The 26649-nt window shown below is 41.4% G+C and overlaps 1 protein-coding gene across 3 annotated transcripts in view; it reads left to right on the top strand.

The window, feature by feature from the left end:
- Positions 1–26649, top strand: part of LOC137298022 (muscarinic acetylcholine receptor gar-2-like) — a 111872-nt gene that overhangs the window by 75525 nt on the left and 9698 nt on the right. For all 3 annotated transcript variants that reach the window (XM_067830054.1, XM_067830055.1, XM_067830056.1), the window contains one exon: positions 4141–4218. The gene's annotated coding sequence lies outside the window, so the exon portion shown is untranslated. The remainder of the gene's footprint in view (positions 1–4140; positions 4219–26649) is intronic.

The following is a 26649-nucleotide window of genomic DNA, read 5'->3' as shown; positions in this document are numbered from 1 at the left end:
TGTTGCTGGGTGACATGGTAATGCTGTCTGTAGCATCTACATGGTTACACAAGCACCTGATGGACATATTTGTAGCGTTTAGCTAGACATCACACACTGGTTTTTGTAGCCCATGCCGCTGTGACTGACAGAAGTAGTCACAGCTCTCATATCAATATTGCTACAGACGTGAGAGTGATTCTGCTGTGTGTGGTGTATACAGGTGACATCGCAGGCCTGCAGTCTAGTGTCGTGAGTCACGCTAAATGTAGCACTGTTGAGTTGGAGTGGTCCTAACTGACATTACCAGGCTGTCTACTGCTATTCGCATTTTTAATATCACACAGGAATCGGCACAGAATAGTCCATTCCACAGCTACAAAGTGTTGTTACCGCCCTTGCTTAAGAGCTCACTAGAGTGAGACTGTTCAACACATCCAGTAAACCTAGAAGCAAGTGACAATTTAGATATTGCCGTATAAAGTATGCTTTATGCTGTGCCCAGGAGCACAATGCACGGCCAGCTCTGCAAAAGCTGCCCAGTGAGTATAGATTATCACGCTCTCTGCAGCGCAAAGTACAATTAGTTTGGTGAGATTCGTCAGGTTATGATTAGGTCCCACTGTGTTGTATTGTTGTAAACTGATTCAAAGCTCTACTGAAGCTGCTTTACAGAGATGCATGCCCCTAGATGATATTTGTGTATTGGTGATGACGGAACTGCCTCCAGTGAGTGACGAGCTGAGGGGGTCTAGTTGTCATTAATTCATTGTCTCTAAGTGTTCTGGAATACGTATTTTTTGCACCGGATACTGCACACCTGGTGGAACCACTGCACTGTAAGTAATATACGTACTTTAGTAATATATGTAATGGTGGTATGGTGACAACTACACTGAGACTGTTATTATTGTGACAAAACCACTGTCCGACGCAATTCCGTATTTTACCTTGAACATTATGGTCCTGTAATTTATCAGATGAACAGTTGACTTGTCCCCACATCTGTTTGTGACGGAGGCACCCGGGGTGGGTGGGGGATGGGTGGTTGTATGGGGTTGGGGGGTGGGGGAGGGTAGTGTACGTTTACAGTTTAGCGGTCACCTGGTATAGAGCGTCATTCATGAACGCATGCTAAATATACACTCAGGCAGAATGGAGTTTCAACGGATGTTTTCCAGCATTACCTAAAGAGCTTTATCTCTTTAATTTACAAAGATAATGCATTTTAACAATAAACTAGGTTCAATGACACTTTTTTGTTGAACATGTATTGTGTGCATCCACAAGACAAACAAAAGTTATGGCACAATTGTGCAGCAAAGCAGGAACGTTTAGATGCTATACATGTATGCAACTTATGAATGGCTGACAGCCTTTCTTGTGCGTTGATAATGATCAAAGTGACTTGAAACTGATCACCCGTGATGCGTTAATAATGACTGTATTGATGGTCCATTGTGCAAACACAGATAGTGAACCGATTGTCAGCGGCCTCAACACTTCCTAAACTTACAGTGTTGATAGTTACTGGGGAAATGTGTCGTGGTATTGACTGAGACAGCTGACGTGAACTCCTGCGGTGGTCAGTTGGTCAGCAATAGCAATGCACACCTCAAGTCAGCAACTGATACATATTCATCTGATATATTCCTGTGATGACTGCACTTTAAGTAGCATCGATTACAGCATTTCGTTACTGCGGGACGCGATGAGGGTTCATCGAACCGTATAGGTAATTATTGATGGACGTCGGAACATAGCGGTAAGTTATCGAAACGCATGATGGAGATGCTGACAGTGCAGTAATGACATAATTATCAGCTGTTAATGATTGACGTACTGCAAATGTGACTAATTACTGTCTGATTACGTCGACTTTGATCTTATGCAAATTGTTAGCCGGTATGCAGTGATCATAAATAATTGTCCTTCCATTTGGAATACTACATGCCAGTCTACTTAGATAGAGAAGCACTGCCTTTGTATCTTTTCTTTTACTAACTTTAGATGGCACAATACCTCCTTTGCATCCGTGCACAAGGACATGGATGACGCAGGACACTTGAAGGGGGGGGGGGGGGGGGGGGGGGGCACATATACCATTATTTTAACTAAAGTATTGATATAATGTTTGTAAGAATTTGTTAACGGAATCAAATCTCATTTGACACTATGTTTAAATATTAGGAAATCTTATAATTGAGCAAACTTTGCAGGAAGGTGAAAGTGAACCGAAACTACAGACCACTGTTTTTGCAGTTTTACAACGTATGCTATATTGGGTGTTTAATTGCTTTGATCTATACTTGATGATAGTGTAAATTCCAGCAATTGAAGAGAAATAGTATCATAGCGTTTATTAACTTTCAAAAGGAGAAACAACAATTCTGTCACACGTCCATTGTTGATGCCCTGCAGATTGAGAGGAACCGATGATATTGTGTGCTGTCAACATTAACAGCAAGGAATCATATTGCACGAGTAACCAAAGGTGAAAAGAAAACAAGAAGAAATACAATTTTTTTTGTGATCGATCACTACAAACTTTGTATAATTATGTAAATTGCGTAGCAGGAGACACTTGCTGCTCACCTGCGTGATGATAATGGGGAAACTTTCACACCGGGAGTACTGTAAGTAGGAGTCTTCGCAACACAGACAGGTGTTACAAACACTGTTTTTCACCAAGCGACAATCAGATGTAGTTGAACGATGTCACGTTTTCAAAAAGGTGTATCGTATCCATTGTCAATAAGTCAGTTAACGCCAGCTACAAGTGCTTAAGGACACATGTCCTTCCCTCTTACAAAGTGGCAAACAGAACACAACTAACATGTGCCAAAGGACTGTGTAGTTTCGTTGTGAGGCTCTCGTGGATTTCACTGCAACGTGCCCACAGGTTTTTTTTGTCAAGTGAGTAGCAAACACATTCGTCTGTATTATTTCCAGTCCCAAAGGAATTGTAAGCCTAAGTACGTATCACTGAAGTGAACTAAATGCGGTTGGAGAATGTATGTGAAGATTTGTTTGGTGAATCATATGTCTTGAAAGATTTGTAATCGGTGACTTATTTTTGATGAATATGTTGTTTCTAAATATGCATGTTTGGTGAAAATAAGGCCATGCTCTGTATGTCACATTTCCGATGGTTTACTAAGCGAGCAGTGCGATACTTACTCTTTAATTCCACAATAAACACTCCGGTGTTTGACTTTTTCCAAACACAAATGCAGTAAAACAGAGTAACTGAAGCCTGAAGCCACACAAGTACGGCGTTGGAGAACAGTTGGATGTTCCCTAAAACTGGATGTTTCGGTTCAAAAACTTTATAAGGAATGTGAGAAAGTCAGTCATTGTACATAAATCTATCATTTTCTGTAATGTTTGCCTTTTTAGTAAGTATTAGACAAGTACATGACGTGAGCTGCAGTCATAAGGCGATCAAGGTTTCTACAGACCGTCACGTGCAGCCAGAGTGAAATAAATACACACACTGAATAATTCCTATGTATACAATGCATTGTGCTCTTGTGACATCGCCGTCTGGTTTACCCACGTCTTGGGATCGCGGTAGCGAATTGGGACCCGCCGACTTACGGATCTTCTGTGAACACCGTGTCCAGGAACTGCACATTCTGTCCAACACTTCCAGCTACTTTTGTAGTATGCAGTGGTACTGATGTCCAAATTAATGTCATGCATAGACAGTGTTCATGTAGTTTCCTTTATGAAAAATAAGTGCAGTGTTTATAATTCAGACATAGGTCACACAACTCTCTGCTAAAATCACAGCGTTTAGCATTCCGATTAACAGTATATAACAATCACTAGTAAGCTACACGTAATGAAACAAATATGACACCAGGTGTTTGCATAAAGATGCACTAACCCTGTCACAGCCGTCACACAAACAGAATGATATCCGTGACCGGTTACTTCAAACATATTTGATCAAAAGCGCCAACACGCTCCCATCTATCTACTACCGGTCTCACATGAACAGAGGAGTCTAGCTTTGGATTGCGTAATGATGTCGATTTTTCAGTCCTCGAACTGGTTGATTATGAACGGGTAAATGTACATATCATGATGTAACGTTTGATGTACGATTCCGGGGTGTGGCATGTACGATTGTAGCCTGTGTTTTTTTGTCTACAGATGGTGTTCTCCCCGTGGCAGTGATGGAATATCTCACACGTGCTTCTCCCCAACCTACACCAGCGTGCTCTCGTCCAGGTAGGTCACACTGGAAAACGTCCTCGAGCAACAAACTTGATGAGGCATGTGATTACTGAGGATGCTTCCTGTATCATCCTCATGACTGAGCGTCATCGAGTCGTGATGACCTTTACATAGAAATAATACATTTGCGTGCATCACGTCCTTTGAAGTATGCACTTGATATTTCGAATGAACTTAAAGCCATTGATATGTTCGAGGGATGAGTTATCGCAACATTTAAGACTGTTATATTCGTCCTTACAATGCAATCAATATATCGTACACGATACCTATACCAGTTCAGCTCACGTGGTTCGGTCAATGGGATATTTGAAATGCAGTCACATGTCCCAGAACATACCCAGCATGTAATACTGTAGACATAGTTATCATAATGAAGTATCCCGGGTTGTTTAAAGTGTGTTGTGGGATATCTGTCTCTTCAAACACAGGAGTCCATCATTGGGTCCACGGCACTTTAGTTTTCTTCTAGATATAGAAATACATGATAGTGCAGCAACGGCTAGGCAGCACCACAGAGGCTTAGTCGCTGATGGGGGGGTCAAGTCCCGTTACATTCAGAGTTCATTGTCTATATGCTACTGACCCTATTATCAAAGTTAGGATATCCTAGGGCTAGGAACCTTTCGAGAGTAGGGGTCCTGTATCGTACTACGATCATGTATGGTCAGCTTGTAGTATCAGCACCTCATCCACAATGTTAAACTTCCGTGGTGAAACTGCCATACTCTAAGGTTCATTAAGGGTAATTACACGCAGGCAGCTGGCCATGCTGATAGTCATCATAATAAGCTGCTGATATTTCATTTACACTGACAGCACTGTCATTTAGATAGCACAACTTTATCTTAACGCAGACAATATACAAACATGCCCATATTCCTCTTCGTCCTCGGTAAAAGTTGTCTAAACATACTCGTCCATGGTATGAAAGAAAACCATAAGGGATAACGCCTGTGTGGCGACAAGCTGTTGTTTACATGTAAGGAATGGACACGTCTTTGATGTGTACATCTTCCACCAGCATTTCAAATATTACTCACCTGGAATACATGGAACTATTCCATTAATATTCTGACAAGTGCATCACTATGATCTATGTTCGAACCCACATCGTTTGGGGTATGAGTGTGTCACATGGTCACTCTTTGCTACAGCGACATATGGCGGTAAGAGGTGAAATAAATCAGTGAGCATCTTCAAACACGTGCACAATCCTTGACAGCTCGAGAAGTAATGTTTCCGTGATGAGGTGCATTTTCAAACACGTGCACAATCCTTGAGAGCTCGAGAAGAAAAAGGGTTTCTGTGATGTGGTGCAACATGCAGGGCTGTTCATACATCATTATGTCAGCCAGCATGTACTCGGCAGGACCAATACTAGTTCAGGACGTCATGTATTATGTATACTATCATAATGGACATTGGTTTGTAAGTCCACGAAAACAATAAGTGTCCCCCATCGGCCTTTAAGAATAAATACTTTCTCGGGCGCTTCCTTCTACTTGTTTACGTGCTGCAGGACTGAACGTGAAAATGTTGAAATAGACCTCTCTGTAGGCTAAACGTGTTTACGTGCTGCAGGATTGAACGTGAAAATGTTGAAATAGACCTCTCTGTAGGCTAAACGCTATGTTATTTTTAATTTTTACCTTTCACTAGTATGACACATGCAGGATTACTCGTCTTAACGTCATAGTTGAGTAGTTCGAGCAGTCACACCGCTCCATATGCGATCAATAATTGCCAGTAGTCGGTAATGAAATATTGATGCACCAATTTGTCACGCTTCGAACACTTATCTAAATGCAACTTGACAGAGGACAATTTTCTCCATTCCGACAGTATATAATGTATGTTTTCTGTAAAATTGGCGTAGTTAACTCGGGTCAATTGCCGGTCGTTCAGCACGTGTTTTGCCGATGCACGATGAAGACAAATCGGTACTCAGAACCATACGGATCTCGTTCTGTCTTCCAACACGTTTTGTCGAGCATTCGAAAACTTATTTTTGGCGGCCTACTGCTTGGTGTGAAGTCGAATTTATCAAGTACATTCGCCCTTAAAGCTTGTAAAGAGAGACGACCCATCTAAACACGCCCTAGAAGTCTTCAAAATGATATTTGTTCATCGCATTTTTAAAAACTAAAATAGAAACAACATTTTGCATGAATCATGTGACACTGAATGACTGGATAAACCAATAATACACTGAGTGGGCGGGTTCTGTCGCGCGTGATATTACCACATCTGTCACCTTGGAACAAGAGTCGATTGCACCTAGTCGGAGAACAAATTCAGTGTTTACAGTTGGCAGTTTCAGGATTCATATGTCTTACATGAACACAGACTTGTGGTCCATCGTCAACAAACGAATTATTATTCAATTACATCCCACGATGTTGATGTGTTAACCATATTTAGTACAATGTAAGCATGACACTACTTAATATTCATAATTGATTGTATACCAGCTCAGTATGCCTACACACGGCACGCACACGTGAATACAATGTAAGTTCTGTAGCAGATATACTGTCCACGGTCATGTCACATGGGTACTGACTTAAGCCCGTCTGTGACTCCAGGCATGGGTTGTTCAGTTTGTATGCATTAAGAATGCATAGCACACCAAGACAGATTCTATAACTGACTATACACTTGTTAGTTTTTGTAAGCTTAATTACACACCTGCCATCCAAATGAGCGTGTAGCACGCTTACCACTCTCGGTTCTGTTAGTCAGTTTTACGTTTCATTTCCCCCATGTCGATATGTGGCGTTATTGTACTGATCGCTTCACGAGGCCTTGCACTAACTTGTTTAGTCATTTTCTACACATATCTAACAATATACACTTTCTTCTTTGTCATCATATAAAATATGTTATGGACATTTCAAACAATTTACATATTTTCTTAGTCATAATACCAATTTGTTCTATACGTTTCCATCAATTCAACCTGTCTACACTTTCCTCTTAATAGAGCTGTTATGGGTGTTGTGGGTTGGTGACCTGTTGCTGGACTCGATACTTCTCAAACGTGAAAAAGACCTCAGACTGACAGATGCTGACATGCATTGATTCCACTGCTTACACGTGAACCGAAAACGTTCCAGAAATATACTTCCTTTCAAAAGTTTAGACTCACTTGAAACACTCATGCATGCTAAATTATCTATATACATATGGTTGCATCGAAGATTGATTTCCTCACTCACTTGGGTGAACCAACAGCAACCTTATGCAAATGAATTGTACCAGGATTATACATCAGTTTCCTGGAAAACATGCGGAAATATCTTGTATGTGAACAGCTGCGTTTTGGTGTGAAGGTTTGTTGAAAATTCGCCAAATTTCAGTGATTTTTCTCATTCATTGAACTCATGACAATAATCTTTTCACCGTTACCAATGTGCTTTACTACCCATCCGTTTGTAAAAGTTAGTTTAGAACACTTGTCTGAAGGACGTTGTTATGTTCACACAAGTGAGTATAAACTTTTGAAAGGAAGTAGGATATGTTAGTTGTGCAACGACGGCAATCTCACTGTCCAGCCTTTGGTATTGGTGGTGGATACTCTTGGAGGATATGTTAACGTGTATCTATGTGCATGCTTGGTATTAAATAAAAAGCGAGTAGTTGATCTTGTGAAACATTTGTCTCTCCATGGATCGTGGTGTTCGTCTGGTGTGAACGATCAAACCACGGCGACCGGAGGGGCAACTGATACTTTTAGCGTCGGGAAAGCAGACAACATGGTATTTTGAAAATTTGGAAACGGTTGCTCTAATCTTAATCAGGCTACACTTGGTGCTGAGGTAAACACAAGATAAGCCTCATCTCGAGTAGACCGTTAATTAGGCACCACCGATTCGCGGACTATTATTAGGTTAGGTATATTTGCTGCGTTTTCGTTACATGCTGATATGTAACCTGCAAGGTACACAACTGGCAGTCTTCAGGGACATAGGTCGTGGATCAGTATCATCCGTAGTTCTCTCTCTCTGCATGTCTCTCTTTCACTCTCTCTCTCTCTATTTCCAAACAAAGTTGTCATTACGTGAAGACCAAAACTGTTCACCTGAAAACCACCAATATGGCTATTTGACATTATGCTGACGTCACCTTTCAAGTCTTAAAACATACATAAAAAAATAAATAACAAAACAAAAATCAACAAACAAGCAAAAACCAAAACAGAACAAGCAAAACAAACAAACAAAAAACCCAAACAAACGAGAAAAAACATGTAAGAGTGACCACAAATTCTGTCAAATCTGCCTTTACAAATATAACATATTTACCATGGGGATATGCAACGAAACCATACATAAGAGCAATGTGTATTGTTAAAACTTCCGTGCTTCTACACACGATTTAGTCATACAAACAGCAAGTTGACTCGCTAGTACTGCTCCGTGATTCTTTGACCTTCCGTGTTGCATGGTACGAATAGGAATTTCCCTACGGCATTATCGTTTTTAAGTTTTAATAGCCATCAACATCATAGCGCCACAGTCTGCCGTTTCTGTCTTGTGTTGATTACATAACGTCCAGACAGATGCAGCCATAACAACACTTTCCAACGCCATTCTGGGAAAAAGTTGACAATTTTCCAGAAACTACTGAGGACATTATTTGAGCTTACGATACACGATTTGATATTATGTACATCTGTTTCCATCCGAAAAAGAACGCTTACTGAATATTCTATTCACGACAGTTCGGTTGCTCTTTATTTACGATATTGACGGGTCATGCACGACATAACAACCCAGTACTCTGCATAACAAATACTAAGGGAATGTTACTTTATCCACGCCTGTATGACGACCCAGTGTTAAAGCTACCCACACCTGTATAACTTTCTAGTGTTAAAGCTACCCACACAAGTATAACGACCTGGTGTTAAAGCTACCCACACATGTAAACGGCCAAGTGTTAAAGCTAGCCACATCTGTATAAGGACTTAGTGGTAAAGCTAGCCACACATGTATAAGGACATAGTGTTAAAGCTACCCAAACCTGTACAACGACTTAGTGTTAAAACTACCCACACCTGTACAACGACTTAGTCTTAAAGCTACCCACACCTGTAAAACGACCTAGTGTTAACGCTACCCACACCTGTATAACGACCCAGTGTTAAAGCTACCCACACATGTATGACGATCTAGTATTAAAGCTACCCACACCTATATAACGACTTAGTGTTAAATCTGCCCGCACCTGTATAACGACTCTGTGTTAAAGCTACCCAAACTTGTATAACGACCTATTGTTAAACCTACCCACACCTGTGTCAGGACATAGTGTTAATGCTACCCACACCTGTAAAACGACCTATTGTTGAACCTAGCCACACCTATATAACGACTTACTCTTATAAGTACCCACACCTGTATCAGGACTTAGTGTTAAACCTACCCACACCTGTATAACGATTTAGTGTTAAAGCTACCCACACCTGTAAACGACCTAGTGTTAAAGCTACCCACACCTGTAAACGACCTAGTGTTAAAGCTACCCACACCTGTATAACGACCCAGTGTTAAAGCTACCCACACCTGTATAACGACCTAGTGTTAAACCTACCCACACCTGTGTCAGGACGTAGTGTTAATGCTACTCACACCTGTAAAACGACCTATTGTTGAACCTAGCCACACCTATATAACGACTTAATCTTATAAGTACCCACACCTGTATCAGGACTTAGTGTTAAACCTACCCACACCTGTATAACGACCTAGTGTTAAAGCTACCCACACCTGTATAACGACCTAGTGTTAAAGCTACCCACACCTGTATAACGACCCAGTGTTAAACCTACCCACACCTGTATAACGACCTAGTGTTAAACCTACCCACACCAGTATAACGACCTATTGTTAAACCTACCCACACCTGTGTCAGGACTTAGTGTTACACCTACCCACACCTGTATAACGACCTATTGTTAAACCTACCCACACCTGTATAACTTGAGTATTTTCACCTGAAGGAGACATTCACGTTCATCATATATTTTCGATTTTTTGTGACTTGGGATAAAATTGTCCCCATTTCCAATCGGTGATGAAGAATTGCACTTTTACCTTTATGCTGATGGATTACAAAATAAAACTATTCTAAGTAATTCCCATATAGTATCTATGAAGACATGCGGTGCGACATGGCCAGCAGAATCAAACAATATGTGGAGGTGTGGTTGATTTATGTGACAGTGATTATAATATTCAGTGACCTCAGTTGATAGCCTACAGCTAACCAGCTGCAGTCGCAGATGGACATAAGGTACCATTTCTAGAGACGTTCATGATTACTGATTTTCAAGGTTCAGATGTCCATATTATTACTGGTATCCACTGACTAACAGCAGACGCTCAGGCATAATCTTGAACTCTACGTGTACTTCATGACGCTTAAAAAAAACAACTGTGATTACTTCACCTGTATATTCATAGCCTACAAAACCCTAGACGTGCTATGTAATGTGATCATGGCGACGATTGCACAGTTGCAATAATCACTTGGTGTCCATTAATGTGAAATATTCACCCTTGCATGTTGACTGACTAACAAGTACGGTGTGTTGGTTAACGTGTGGTCCACTGAACTGTCTCCTCTTAGCATCAACTGCAAACAACGACTGTCTGTGTAGCAACAAAATATATCAGACGTCTTCGTCCATACATGATACACACTTTCTCGCAGTTTAAACTACAGGATACATAGACGGTAGATACGGTCTTTCTATGTCTTGTCTCTGTGAGAATACTTGGACCGTTTTCCATGTTTTAATATTGTTAACAATACATAGTGCCGTACGTCTCCGCGTGAATGAGTCATTACAAGTCTACACTTATAACCTGGAATGTCTGGGCTGCAGTCGCTTCTGTATTTGGCACTGGTCATAACAGTTCTTAAACAAGTCCTGAAAGGCCAGTGGCGGGGAAGAAAAAATTGTGACGTACGTAGGTCCTAACAGCGACGGCTGATCTACCGGTTTAGTTCCCCGTGTCACAACAACTCGATGCTAATGGGGTCAAACTCGCCGTTTTCGTGGGTAGGTGTGCTTTGAGGCGTGTTACTATTTCGGGAAGTAACACTGACCATCAGTCCAGCTTCAACAGGAGGGGGCAGTGAACCAACTATTCCCTACTTGAAAGTGACGATGGTTCAACGTGCAAGAACAAGCCCAGGTAGTGACCCTTTAAGCTATGTATTGGAAAACTTTTAGAGTGTATTATCTTCAATGCCTTGAATTTAATGCACCAAAATTCTATTGCTGTAATTACAATATTGCAGGGGAAACAGCTGTTACGTTCTATCCAACCTGAACAATATTTTGATATTCAAGCGTAATGATTTGTAACGTTTAATACGAAACAAAAACCACAGTAATATATTAGATATATATCATATGCTGGAATTGATCAACGTTGAAGATTACAAATGATCAAGATAAAATCATCGTCACACAGTCATTAGTTTACTGGTTGGATTAAGTTTCAGTGTATGACGTCGTTCATGTGATGTAGTATCAGCTGTCACGTTCCCTGCAGTTACTATGCACCAAGTGCATGGAAATGCATGTGCACCGAGACATTGCTTGTGACGTCATGCAGTAATTTCTTTGCGTGATCATGTAGGTTTAGTCACGGGGAACTGTTGTTTTACAGCTGTGTGTTGTATGTACGTCGTAATCTGTCGACACTGGCCACTAGCATTGTCGAAGGTTCATTGGGGTAAACAATCAACGTGGTTCGCATTGGTTAACGATTACTACCGGTCGTACTCGTAGTGGTAAGCGATCGGAGTGCTGGTTATACCACCAACCTGTTTCAAATAATGCTAAGCGATCAATGTGGTTCATGGTGGTGAAAAATTAACGTGGTTCATAGTGCTAGACGATCAAAGTAGTTCGTGGTAGTAATCGACCAAAGTCGTTCATAGTGGGAGACGATCAAAATGGTATATGGCTGCACAATCAAAGTGGTTAATGGTGGTAAAGGAGTACCGTAGTTCACAGTGGTATACGATCAAAGTGGTTCATAGTGGTAAAGGAGTTTCGTGGTTCACAGTGGTAATCGATCAAAGTGGTTCATAGTGGTAAAGGAGTTTCGTGGTTCACAGTGGTAATCGATCAAATTGGTTCACAGTGGTAAAGGAGTTTCGTGGTTCACAGTGGTAATCGATCAAAGTGGTTCATAGTGGTAAAGGAGTACCGTGGTTCACAGTGGTAATCGATCAAAGTGGTTCATAAGGGGTTAACGTCGTTCGTAATGGTAAACGATCACGAGGATGAACGGTAGTAAGTGCTCTGCTGTACTCTGGGCATTGTTTTGTAAAATTATGTTTAAAATTCGTCTCGGAATGTACTAATAAACATTGACAACGTTGTTCGTAAATGCAATAAACACTTGTCATCCGTCCGTGTTCGTTGATGCCTCTTCGTTTATATTCTATTTTGGAAGACGCTTCCATTCTCAAAACGCATGAGGTGAATTGCTAGTGTACTCATTGCTCGGAATCAAATTAAGAACATGGCGAGGCCTTCAGCTGATCAGTACCATGTCATCAGTGGATGATCATAATGTGAGTATTGATATACTTTAAATTTTATTAAAACAGTCTTTTGTTAAAATATATGAAAGAGCTGCGTGTAGGTGAAAACCGTTTGAATTGCTTGTTGACAGCACCTGGAATGACTTATCTCCTGTTTACTGGGTCGAAGGTACGTCATATATCCGTTGACCGAGGATCGTGCCCGAATACTCACAATATTGTTGCTCTTAGGGCTCGATATGATGTTCCGTCTCTTCATGAAGCTAATCTTACACATTTAAGCATCAAATTTCCATAATCCGATGTGTTTTAGCTCACGTGTGATGTGTTATTTGTCCACGCATGAAACAGGTCACACTATGATTAATTGGATTTAGGATGTAACGTCTTTGAGCAAGCTATTTAATAATGGTGTTGTCCTACTTCTGTTTTAGATTATGTAATTTTTGTGATTGATTTGGGTTAATAAACGCCAGAGGAGATCGTTAAGCAGAACACATTTAAAGCCCATCATGCCTGACTTTTGCAGGAACAACACATTTTATCTTAACTCAGTGTATCATATGACCAACTGGGATTGCACAACTAAGAAATCTTTTCTGAACATTGCCTCTCGGAATACTGGGTGCAATACTTTTCTGCTCAGAAAATTAATCAAGATAGTCGGTCGTGTTCGTGTACCACGTGATTTATAGCTATTGACGGGAAAATAAACACCCACGCAGAGACTATAGATCCAGGTGACTTATAGACTTCCGGGTACACAGACGTGGTGGGGTGGTGGTGAAGGAGATGCGGTATTGGGTAGAGGGTAAGGGGCAGTGGATGGTGTTGAAGGTGAATGTGGTAAGGTGGAAGTGGGGGTGTTAGTTATGGTGAATGTGGTTGGGTACCGAAGAGTGGATGGGGTTTTTGGTGGTGAAAGGTGTGGTGGTGGCGGGGTGTGAGTGTGTGTATGGTGTGTGAGTGTGTGTATGGTGTGTGTGTGTGGTGCGTGTATGTGTGTGTGGTGTGTCTGTGAGTGTGATGTGTGTGGTGTGGTGTATGTGTGTGTGTGGTGTGGTGTGGTGTATGTGTGTGTGTGGTGTGGTGTGGTGTGTGTGTGGTGGTGTGTGTGTGTGTGTGGTCTTGTGTGTATGGTGTGTGTGCGTGTGGTGTGTGTGATGTGTGTGTGGTGTGTGGTGTGGTGTGTGTGTGTGTGTGTTGGGGGAAGGGAGAGCGGTTGATGATAGTCAATGATGTGGGGCAAGGGGGAGGGGAGGGGTTGGTGGGTTATATTGGTGGTGGATGTAACTGGCCAAGACGATCGGAGAGTTGATGGTGGTGGTGCAGGTGGAAGGGTCTGGGTCTGGGGATTGTGATTATATCTGTCCGGTGTGACAGGATATACATTCTCACGTGACATGATGAGGGTTGGGTATTTCCACCATTTCACGCGAGTTTGTTTTGGAATGGTTAATATCCTGCATTAGGAATAAACAAGGCCAAGGCTCGCTACATCCACAGGGTTTATTGCTATTGCAGGATATTAACCGTCCCAAAACACTAGTGTGATAACCTATTTATCATGTAATATCAGTCTTACTTTATAATTTGAAAACAAATGCGATTTCATTTGTCACAGATCGTGAAACTAAACTTCGCAGGATGTGCACACATATGTATGACATCAACAATAGGTGCTTCGTAATACGTGACGTCACAAGCTCGGTGACGCAATTTTCTCCTGACCACTCAGCTGAATTTATTCGGTCTTCTAGTTCCCAGTAACTTGTTATGTTAAAGCATTGCTATGAACAAATCTTAGCTTACGTTTGAAAAATAACAACAAACCCGCGTGCAACATCAGCAAACTTCAATTAACCTTTTGAACAACAAGTACACTTTAATGTTCGCATGAGACTGTGGACCTTGATTCCTGTTCGGATCTGTCGCTAACTCAAACAGTCGGTTGGGGAATTTATGTGAGTATTTTCGTAAGTCTGTGAATGTCTACGCTCTGTAATATCCATCTATCATAGCCAGGCATGACTTTTCTGCGATCAGAGCAGTGACAGTAATGTAGGTACGGCCGTCAATCCGGACACAACCGCCCACCCGTGACACCATGTTTCTTTACACTGTGAAAGTAAATTTGCACATGACCTCTCTAATTTCCATCGATATCCGTATATGACCCAAACGGCTACAGAAGATATCCGATGGCTTCATCCTGCCGAGAACATTATCCTTTGTATGATAAATTGTGATATGTGTTAGCTCTGAGATCATATATGCAACATGTTTATCAAGGAAAATATCATCTTGTAAGATATCATTGCTACTACATGTCATGCACCGTTGAAAGGTATGATCCTAACATACTATAAACATGAAGCTTATTTTATCACGATACTCAAATAATACAACTACAAGTTAAATAAGTGATACGTGACGTTATAAAGCTTACACTATAATGTCCAGATAAACCACACAGGAAGCAAAAAAAAATACCTACATTTTTCCATTTGTAACATGGTATAATATCACTCACCACTCTTCGTGTCTTTTTTTCATTTTACGTAATCTGAAAATCATTATAAAAAGATTTTTGAAATAATATTACTGTGGATACTAGTGACTTTCCGCGCGGCGGTGACATGATACATCAGCGGGAAGGTTTCATGATTAACTCGGAGTAACTAGAGTTTCTTTTCCAAAGGTAAGAAGCGATTTTATTGGATAAAATTGTTTTTTAATAACTTCTTTAATAAACCCTTGGTAACGAATTGAGTCAGATAGTTTCTTGCGAATATCTGTTTCATTTTTTTCTGAGATTATTTAATTTTCTTGTTACTGATATTCGTTCATGGCATAAGAAACTTACTTACAGTGACTTCCGTGTTGTACTATAAAATACTAGGTGTAGCCATATTTGGCCACTAGAGTCGCCATCCGACCTGCCGGAATGACACGAGTAGTTACGAATGTCTGCAATAAGGATCGTGATTGGACAAAATCATGCACGTGTGCTAAGGCAGTTGTTATTACAACAATGAACCGCCCTCTTAAAGGAAACTTTTAGAATTAGACGAATTATTTAGGTAAACACATCATATTCTGAACTGGTCACGATGGAAATCATCACCTAATCGAACTTAGTTGACGTGTCGTGAAGTTCGTGGCAACGTACGTCGAGATGTTACATGTCATGATACACACAAAAGATGGAAAATAGTAACTTATAATGGACGAAATGTTAGAGAGGCATTCTAGAAGTTGCATGTAATAGGAATGACAAGTCTTTATGGATGATCAACTTTTTCAGTGTATAAAAGCGACGTTTCGCTATTGATACGTATACCCTTGTCAAGCTTGTTCACACGTAAGGTGTACATCTGACAACTTTTATGAGTACTCTTGTTGGTATTATTCTTTAGTTTATTCAATTTGTTTAAACATTTCCTCGAAACATTGTTACCTTGCTATTTCACAACTTTTACTCATGACGTCTTGGTCGGGTTTCAAGCCTGCAGTGTTGCGTGGGTTAACTAAGGTATTGAAAGTACTGTTATCCTTGTTTTAAAGCAATGTCACTGGCCACTGCCAGGACTCAGATGCGATTGACCAGTTTGGCAAAAAACATTCTCCATTAATGCATAGTATTACTAATATAAGGGAAATACACATTTCATTTATAATTTAGTATTGTCAGCACGAAAGTAACAGATCATTGGTCACGGGTGAACCGGTTTGCGAAAAGCACACATTTAACCATGAAATTCTCCTTGAGCGTTTGCTCAAAGAATTGGGTTTGTCCAATACAGTTCTTGAGTGGCTGAGATCCGACCTTTCAGACAGAACCCGGTCCATTCACGTCAGAACATCTTCATCATCCAGTCACAACCTAACTTTTGGAGTTCCCCAGGGATCAGTTCTTGGGCCCATTCTTTCATTCTTTCCCTGTATACTCAACCGCTCTGAAAACAGATGCCTGCTTACCATGTCCTTATTATTTCTATGCAGACGACTGCCAACTGTTTAACAGTTTTACGTCTTCAGAACAAAGTCAGCTAGAGTACACGTCCAACCTTGGAGCATGCCTCTCCAGCACAAGATCCGGGATGTCTGCTGACAAGCTTACAATTAACGATAAACGAAACAATCTTCTTCTTCACAATCTCAAGACAACGAAAATATCATTGATATTTCCATTCTGCAATCTTCGATTCCTTGGTCTCCTTTGGTGAAAACTTGGCGTTCTTTTGGACTCAAGCTTCAGAATGGACAAGCAAATATATGTTCTAGTAAAGACCCGCCACTACCATTTGAAGAACATCAGCAGCATGCGCAAAGTTCTGACGAGAATTAAGCCACTGTTACACTTGTGTGAATACTGATTTTATGCCGCCAGGATTACTGGAACAGTTTACTGTTTCTCATCTTTTCGTCTCAACTCCATCGTCTCCAGAAAATCCAGAACAAAGCAGCATGTATCATCACTCTCACCAGTCCTCGACGTCACGTCTCTCCCATTCTGAACTCTCTATACTGGTTCCGTCATCGTGAAAAGATTGGCGTGAAGATTCATTACAACAACAGGCTATAGCCTAAAATCATTAGGTTCAAGAACCTTTTCATGTGCAACAGCTTCTACGTGGAACTGTCTCCCAAATGAGTTAGAATCACCAAGAGGCATCCCAAACACACCTCAAGACTCATCTATTACTCTGTTACACGTGACTTTTAATCATCAGTACCTGCCAGCTGTATATACTTTCAACTTGAGCTCAGGAACCGCTTTGAGCATATCCCTGTTACGTGAAAAATATAAATGGCCTACTATTACGAGTGTACTGCAATATATGACATTGCGAAGTTGAAATTGCTATACGCCGGTTAACCAGTGTGATATAGTTGGGGTCATAGTGAGTATCGTTTGACGCCGTATTTAGCAACATCACGGCGGGGATTCACACGTAATGCCTATGTAGGGATTCTAACCCGGGTTTTCTACGTGACGAGAGCCTATGATAACGCTTTAAACACTAGAATACCCCAACCAACTGCAACGATCCTTAAGCATTAAAGGTAGAAGCCTTTGAACCTAGCGCGGTGAAGCCTTGTTTTGCACTGGTCATTACGCCAACTCCCTAAAACGAGAAGCCATCTGGAACGGTAATGTGACGCTTGGTGTATCAACTACAATCATATCATGTATTGTGTCAATATTGTGTTCTGTCGTGGCTGTTGAAAGTCCTCCTGGTCTTGGATCATCTTCAAGACTCTCTCTCGCCATCACCCCTGCCATGCCAACAATAGCAGCAAAGGAGGGGGCAGAATTCCACACGCGGACACCGTGTCCACATGGATGACTAGCAGCGCGGGGCTGGATATATTCAATGTGATTTAAGAAAAACAAGAATATGTAGTCACCTTGATTCCGACAGAAATATGCTAGCTTCTTTTACTGGTGTGTTTAGAAGTGGTGAATCGGATAAGGACAAACTTTATTGATGAACAACGTCTTTATTCAGGTGAAGCGACGTTTCGATGAAGATTCTTGCATTGCTGTCAAGGTATATCATATCTGTTCGCTTTACGTGAATAAACAAGTTATTCATCCATAAAGTGTGTCCTTGTCATAAATATGCTGCCTGAAGGTGCATTGTCTTCATATACAGCCCGTAAGCATAGGAGGTACTGTATGCACAGCTACGTTTATACTACTTGGCACTTAGATTCTACCACCCTTGTACAGTGTTTTATGGATGTTCAAATAGTATATCCCCAAAGTGTTATTTTCATGATATTATTTTCACCAACGACCTCACCGTGGAAGGTTTGGAAGCTAGTATAAGCTAGTATATGCAGGGGACACTGTAGGCGTGTGTCTGTGAATCTGTATCAGCTGATGATGAGATTGCGTGTCTGTAGATGTAATGGCTGTTCATGCATATGTATGCATGCATGGTTGTCGTACCTAGCACGCGCAGCTAGTCCGCTAGCTTACCAGCAATAAACATCTGAAAGTAAAGTCGACAGGTGGGTGATTCATTTCGGGCACCAGAGTCAACTAGTGGCAGCTATACAACCCACGGTCCGCAGTGCACTTCAAATCCCTTCTTCTATTTCAAACCCCGTCATTTGTTAGTCTGTTGTCTACTTTAAATCCCCTCATCTGGTTGTCTGCTGTCTACTTCAAACCCCGTGATTTGTTAATCTGTTGTCTACTTCAAAACCCTTCATCTGCTAGTCTGTTGTCTACTTCAAAACCCTTCATCTGCTAGTCTGTTGTCTACTTCAAAACCCTTCATCTGCTAGTCTGCTGTCTACTTCAAAACCCTTCATCTTCTAGTCTGCTGTCTACTTCAAAACCCTTCATCTGCTAGTCTGTTGTCTACTTCAAAACCCTTCATCTGCTAGTCTGCTGTCTACTTCAAATCCCTTCATCTGCTAGGTTGTTGTCTACTTCAAATCCCTTCATCTGCTAGTCTGTCGTCTACTTCAAAACCCTTCATCTGCTAGTCTGTTATCTACCTCAAATCCTTTCATTTGCAAGTCCGTTGTCTACTTCAAACTCCTTCACCGGCTAGTTGCTGGTACACTATGGACACTTAATACAATTTCCCATAAGAAATATTTACCTCAATTTGTAATTCTATTTCCAGACGTCTATTGACACATCTCCTCGTTTACCTGTTATTCCTTCGATATTGCTACTAACGTAGTGACGTCATGTTCATTCACAGGTGTTAACTCGGTATGCCTCAGAGCCCAACGCATCTTACAGTTTAATGGTGAATAATTCATACCTCAATTTCTTTCCATCCCATAATTGCTAAGATTTTACATTTCTAGGGCCCAGCTAAGCGACAATCAAGAGGTCACGCCCCTCATTCAAATTACTGACAATGTTTCTATAAATACCTGTCGAGTGATTGCCAGAGACTGTTGACGGCAACAATACAATGCTTTCTTGTTTAGTTCTCGTTATTATTGTTTAAAGACGGTCTTGTTATTCTGGACTCAAGCGCCACCTGCTTGAGAGGCTTGAGGAGGTCCAGGCGTTTGCTATTGTCTCCTGTTGAATACCGTTCACTATTTGCTTTAAACATTGTTCTGAGTGTGATGTATGTGTGTTTTATTACTCACTATGTGTGTCACTCAACCGCGTAAAACGCAGTCTTTTATCACACTTCCATCCGGGCTTTGCTGTCATGACGTGCAAATCGATACATTGATCTCTGCTGCGTGCGCATCACTGGTAAACTACAACAGCAATGAATCCAGGTTATTGAAGAAAACACATTTAGCGTGGACGTTATTGCCCCTGTGGCTCCCTCACCTATACGACATCAGCTACACCCACCCCGTCCCGCGGCATATTGCCACATGACCAGTACCGCATTAAACACGACGTATGTCATACTCACTGAAGACCTATTGACACACGTTTTGTTATGATGTGCTTTTCCGAGCATCGCCATTGCTTATTTGTCATGTTAAGTATACATGTATCACGTTAATTTCATGCTATCCCCACTCCATGTTTTATCATATCGATATGATATTTTGAAAACTAAACGCAGATGATCTCATCTGTTGCGTGTGCTACTGAGACGACGTTGAATAGCAATACAGTTAAATCGAAATAGAAGCACAGGTAGCTTACACGATGATGTAAATATTTAATACTGATGTACATTTCATCCGTGATATGCACTGGATTTCCAGAGCCTCATCCAGCGGACACCCACCCTCAGCTGTACCAGCGCTGTCGAGATGTTACAAACACTTCTGTGATATGGGTATTGATTAATACGCTAACATTTTACTGCCGCTTATACCCATCTGTCAGGAATGGGAAGATTATCATAGGATCGATGTGGTCAGTTTCTCTTGCCATGAACCTTCAGTCCGTCATTGGGATCTGCATAATGTCTGTCTTAACAGTGTCCGATAGTTAACCGTTATATGGTTACTGAGATTCCTCCCTTTTTCTAAAAGCAGCTGCCGCTAACCTGAAGAGCTGATCATTTGACAGGCTGGCTGATCTCGGGAGATGTAATTGCCGTCAATCCCAATTGTGGGATGCTGACGCTCTATGTCATCACTGGTCCACTAAGACATTGTCACCCCTGTTTTCGCATTAGCCTTCGATCTCGAATTGAATATTTTTCATATGGTAACTGATTTGGCATATTCGTTGGAGATAATGTCACACACACATACACACACACAAACACATACATACATACACACACATACACACACATACACACACACACACATACACACACACACACATACACACACACACATATATTGCTTCAGTTTGGTCAGTATGTATAAATTTGAATGCATGGTTATTTCAGTGAATACAAATTATGTACGTGTGACTGTAATCTTTACCTTAATCATTTCAATCCAACTTTCAAAAAAGTTGTTTGGGGGGGGAGGGGGGGAGAAAGGATCATTTTGAAAATTTATTGGGCAGGAATCGATTTCATGATGTCGTGTAAGAAGAAATGGTAAACATTTTCTAACGTTCACTGGGTGTATCGTTGCCGAGTCTCTCTCACCCGCTCTCTTTCTTTACATACCTCTCGCCCTACCTCTCTCTCGCCATATGAATGGTGATTTAAATAAGGGCTAGTCCATAGGTACTAGAACAATCAACATGTATCTAAATTTACCATCTACTGCAGTCGATTGTAGATCATCACCGACTCCAGGATGCACACAGTGAGGTGTCCATAAACGCTTGTTTTCTCGGGTCATTTGTGAAATTCATTTATATTTAAAATGTAGCTCTGACTTCCCCAAACACTTTTAAAACACTTCAAAAAGCCACGGTTGACCTTCCTCACACAGCCCTTCGTCGACAATTTGTATTTAAAAACTGACAAGCAGCCTTTATCGAGTTTCCAAGGCGTAAATGCCCCCTAAGATTTAGCGTGAGCGCGCAAATTGCTGTAATGCAATTGGTCGTGCTGGTATTGGTTTTATCGTGTAAATTGCCTATGTATAAGTAATGACGGCAATATTGCTGGCCCCGGGTGTGGCGCTCTGTAATTGTCTTACTGAGTCAGCAGCACGCGGAAAGTAAGCACAACCAGACAAAGTTATGGACTTCGGAGGGTGACACAACCTTACAACATTATGGACATAGTATACGATGTATCAATCAATGTTTTGGATATTTTAGTGGGGGGCACAACCGTTTATTATTATGAACATTTTACAGCTGGCACAACCAGACAATATTATGGACATTTTACAGCTGGCACAACCAGACAATATTATGGACATTTTACAGCTGGCACAACCAGACAATATTATGGACATTTTACAGCTGGCACAACCAGACAATATTATGGACATTTTACAGCTGGCACAAACATACAACGTAATGGACAGTGGAGGGAATGCACAAGTATACTACAGTATGGAAATTGGCTAATCAAAGAAACAAAGTGTGGACACTAGGGTGGCTGTCTTATCCATGACACCGAGTATTTCACAATAAACAGTACATCGTATACATTGTATGATTTATCTTTTATGAAATACTATACGTGAATACCTCATACGTGTTTATTAAGACTTCTCCGTGATCAAGTGTCATTCCAGTTCACCTAAACTGATGCACGATCCACGGTGATATAACTGTTTTCGGACATCTGCAGATACACTTTCTGAACATGAGTTATTCGGTGATGCACAAATGTGCCACGTTCAGAAGAAAGAACTATGATATATTTGAAGACAGTAAGTGATGTCATACCCACTGTATCACTGTGCTGGGGTATACGTTGAGATCCAGAGCTCGGGCTCTCCCCATCTACTAAAATATTGATACGTCTATTTCCTTGCAGCTGATTTGAAAGATCAACTCGCACGGGGGCCGCGTATCTATTACGTCCGCATGGTTTTCAAAGGGTCACGATGACCTAATGAGCCGATAGACTGTGATACAGGCGAGCATTAATTGTCTAACGATTATATTGATAGGGGTGTGTTGAAGAAGTGGCTACTGTCACATATATTTATTGAAAGAGTATGTTTGACGAGCTAGGTCGCGCTGAACCAGAGACGTATGGCCATCAGATCATGCTGAATTACATCACATAGATCCTGACATGGCAGTTCCTACAGTCACATAACATGACACGACCAGCTTCCGTTACGTTATACAAGTAATATCCACTGGTCCCAATACATGCGTCAATGAGTTGTTTAACGTCGCTTTGAGAAGCAGATTAGTTATATCAGGGCATGAGTTTGAATTGGAGGAAATCCCAGACATCGTAGACAGTAAAACAGGGAACTGTTATTCAAAATAGCCATGACAGTCTTGTCACTTGATAGAAGAGCTACTCTACATAGTGAATTGTTCCACGTTACACCATTCAGTCCCCACTGACCAATTGTTAGAATATCGTGAAAATACATGAAAATACACCTACCATTCGACCTCAAGTTAATCGTTTATCTTTACAGTGGATGGCCTTCTGATTAGAGCCATCTGGTGGAAGACGCAGGCTCAGTTGCACGTACGGATACAATTCGTGAAGTCGTTTTCTGAAAGGATTATTGCTTGGTGCATTGTTAAACCGGAAGTTACATGGATATTTTGTCATCTGCAGCAGGCATGCATAGCAAGATGCGTTTTTGCAAGGGAGATGCATTGATTCTGAACTGATCAGTAATTCTACGTCGGTCTTGCAGAATCACACTGCACTCCTCAGATAATTATAATGGTAACTGAAACTCTACTAAAGGAAACGATGGTACTTTCGACATGGAATCTTTCTGACAGCTGAGTTTTTGGTTTGGTCTGTAAAAAACCTGTCGACGTGCCAAAGCTTACCATATCTCTGTGTCATTTAATCGCATTCGATAATAAGACTCCGTTTAAGAGGTATAATTATATTCTTATTGATGTTACAAGTCAAAGTAAGAAAACAGGTTCAATAAAGCCAGTGAGTAGCGTCTACCGCACGGTGCATGACTACAGTGAGCTAGTGAGATGTTCTCTGTATTAGAGATAGTCGTCAGTTCAGGGAGTCTTAACCCTACCGTGACTGTTCATAAGATTTTGCAATTAAAGATGTTTGTAACGATGTCCTTCACAAGAGACAGGTGGAGATAGATACGAAGTGTCGGTCGATGCTCCGAGACCACGCGGTTGTGTCAAGTAATAACTTGTTGGAATCTTTGATAGCCTCGCACGAAATGCCCAGTCTTGTTAGGAGCCTCTGCGTCCTCCCAAATTGACTGTCTGTGTGCACACAAGCAGAAATGATTTGGATGAGGCGTTGACAAAGTTATGGTTCGTTCAGGGCCAAGTTGCAAGGACTAATCACAAATCATAGGAGCCAGACGATGGGGCACTTGCATTAGCCCGACATGTTACCGCCATATTAACGAAATTTACCTTATTCCCACAGGACCCGCACTACCCCAGTCCTGGGCAATGGGATTTGTCGGTCCTGCGATCGTCGCTATAATTTGCTTTTCATGTGGTAAGAACGAAGTGCAGCTTCGGCCTGATTAATATTCTCCTGCCGCCCTCGCCTGACGCTCTGCCAGCGACAAATTACTGGTAATAATACCACGTTAATCTAGAAAGCGGATAGATAGTATTTTTTCTGTCATCCTCGACCTATTGCTGGCTTCTAATTGGGTGTCCCTCTCAAGAGAGCCAATGACGAGATATACATCTGGCCAGAATAATGCTCATCCTCCGGGACAGTCTTATGTGTCATTGTAAGGGGGATAACTACGAATCAGATATCGTGCGACATCAAGTAGAAATTCTCTCCTAATTCTTGTAACTTCTACTTGCAGTTTCATTTGTGTGTAATGTGAGGCGTGTGCTATGTAGTCTGGGTGACTTCTTTAACATGACGTCAATTGTGTAAGTAGCTTTATACAGTTTATGTAAACTTTCTATTTCTATTAGTTAAGTGGGTCCGGGAGCTTCCACACTAAAGGGCTCACCATGCCCACACAGATGATTATCAGTTGTACATCAATCTGCATCATATCAAACATGTTTCAACATCAGGATGTAATTCAACAATTAAGGCTTCCTGCAATATCGCCAAATTCATGGATGCAATATGCCTCAACATGAAACCATTTTTCAAATGATTTTTTCAGAGAATGGGCATTGTTGATATTGATGCAATATGTCTCAAAATGAAACTACTTTTTCAAATGAAATTTGTTCAGAGAATGGGCATTGATATCGATGATATTGATGCAATGTGTCTCAAAAAGGAATCATTTTTCAAATGAAATTTGTATAGAGAATGGGCGTTGCGTAGCAAACGTATGAAACACATCGCTTTCAAATAAATGGGTTTGTTTTTCGGTTTGGTAATACATGGGTTGCCTGCTACCCCGACGCAGAGAGGTGAGTGCTTGACCGCTCGTCTTTATCCGAGTTAGACAGGTTGTTAACGGAGATTCTTATTTTCCGCGCTGCGGACTGCAAGCCGCCGTTACCAGCCACTCGTGACGTCTATTGATCCGTTAGAAGCGACGCGCAGGTCGCAAACGTCGTCAGTGTGGTTTAGTTTCTTTCTAGATTAAAAGTTCTGAGATTACTCTTTAAAAATTGTTTCAAAGATTGAACTTTGGCGAGCAAATTATGTGTTCACACTTTTTGTCATTGATAAAAGAGAATAAGATATTAGTGACGTAAAGGCGTAGTCTTAGTTCGATATAGTGCCGCAAACCTTTGTGGTAGTTGTGTGTAACCGAGTCCATGATCGTGACCGCCAATGGGGAGGGAAGGGGAGAGGGATATCAACATGGAAGAAGGCAGAGATGATTTTGGAATAAGAGGGAGGGACTTAGAGGCAAAGGGGTGAGGAAAGGAGAAGGGGTGAGGGAAGAAGAAGGGGGAAAAATGACCACGACAGTATCAGTTTTACGTATGCGATCATGATGGCTTGAAAGTCCATCTCAGAATTACTACGGCTGTCTCGCTGTGTGAGTCTCTTACAGCTGTCTCGCTATGTGAGTCTGTTGCAACTGTTTCGCTTTGTGAAGCTGTTACAGCTGTCTCTGTGTGAATCTGTTTAAGCTGTCTCGCTGTTTGGACCTGTTAGAGCTGTTTCTCTATGTCTATTACAGCTGTCTCGCCATGTGAGTCTGTTACAGCAGTCTCGCTGTGTGTCTGTTACAGCAGTCTCGTTATGTAAATCTGTTACACCTGTCTCCCTAAGTGGATCTGTTACAACTGTCTCGCTAAGTGAATCTGTTAGTTACATCTGTCTGTGTGTGAATGTATCACAGCTGTCTCGCTATGTGAATCTGTTACAGCTGTATGGTCGAAGCACACACTATCCCGAAGCACTCAGCTGCAACCTGAGTCGGACTTACTTTTATTCGTGACACACTGACTACAGTCATTGCACAGACAAGTAGTCTACGAGATTTGTACGAAGATAACGTTAGCTATCTGTTAGTGCGGCTTGAATGATAACGCGTGTTATCGATTACTATTGCCTCAAACTACCATGACAAGACGCACTTAACTCTGAAACAAAGATTTCCGCATCCAGGCATGCCTGCGGCTTGCAACGTCGAAACATCGACTTAATACTCTGGGCTCATTTTACGTCAAGTTGCAGACCTTCGTGTACCCAGCAGAAGCAGTGTCAAGACGCACCAAGGGCACCATCCCACCAAGCACCGAGTGTGAGATACGACTGAGATAAAAACGAACATTGTCGCCCTAGAGTGGTAACAAAAAGTGGATTATACCTATTTCCGAGGTGGAGTGACTTGCTCAAAGGCAAGTACAGCCAGGTATTAGGTTCCCGTTAGCTTTCAGTATACATTTGAATAATT

This window comes from Haliotis asinina, chromosome 10 (assembly GCF_037392515.1).
Source record: "Haliotis asinina isolate JCU_RB_2024 chromosome 10, JCU_Hal_asi_v2, whole genome shotgun sequence".
NCBI lineage: Eukaryota > Metazoa > Mollusca > Gastropoda > Lepetellida > Haliotidae > Haliotis > Haliotis asinina.
The sequence above is the reverse complement of the archived record's forward strand: the minus strand, read 5'-3'. Positions and strand labels throughout refer to the sequence as shown.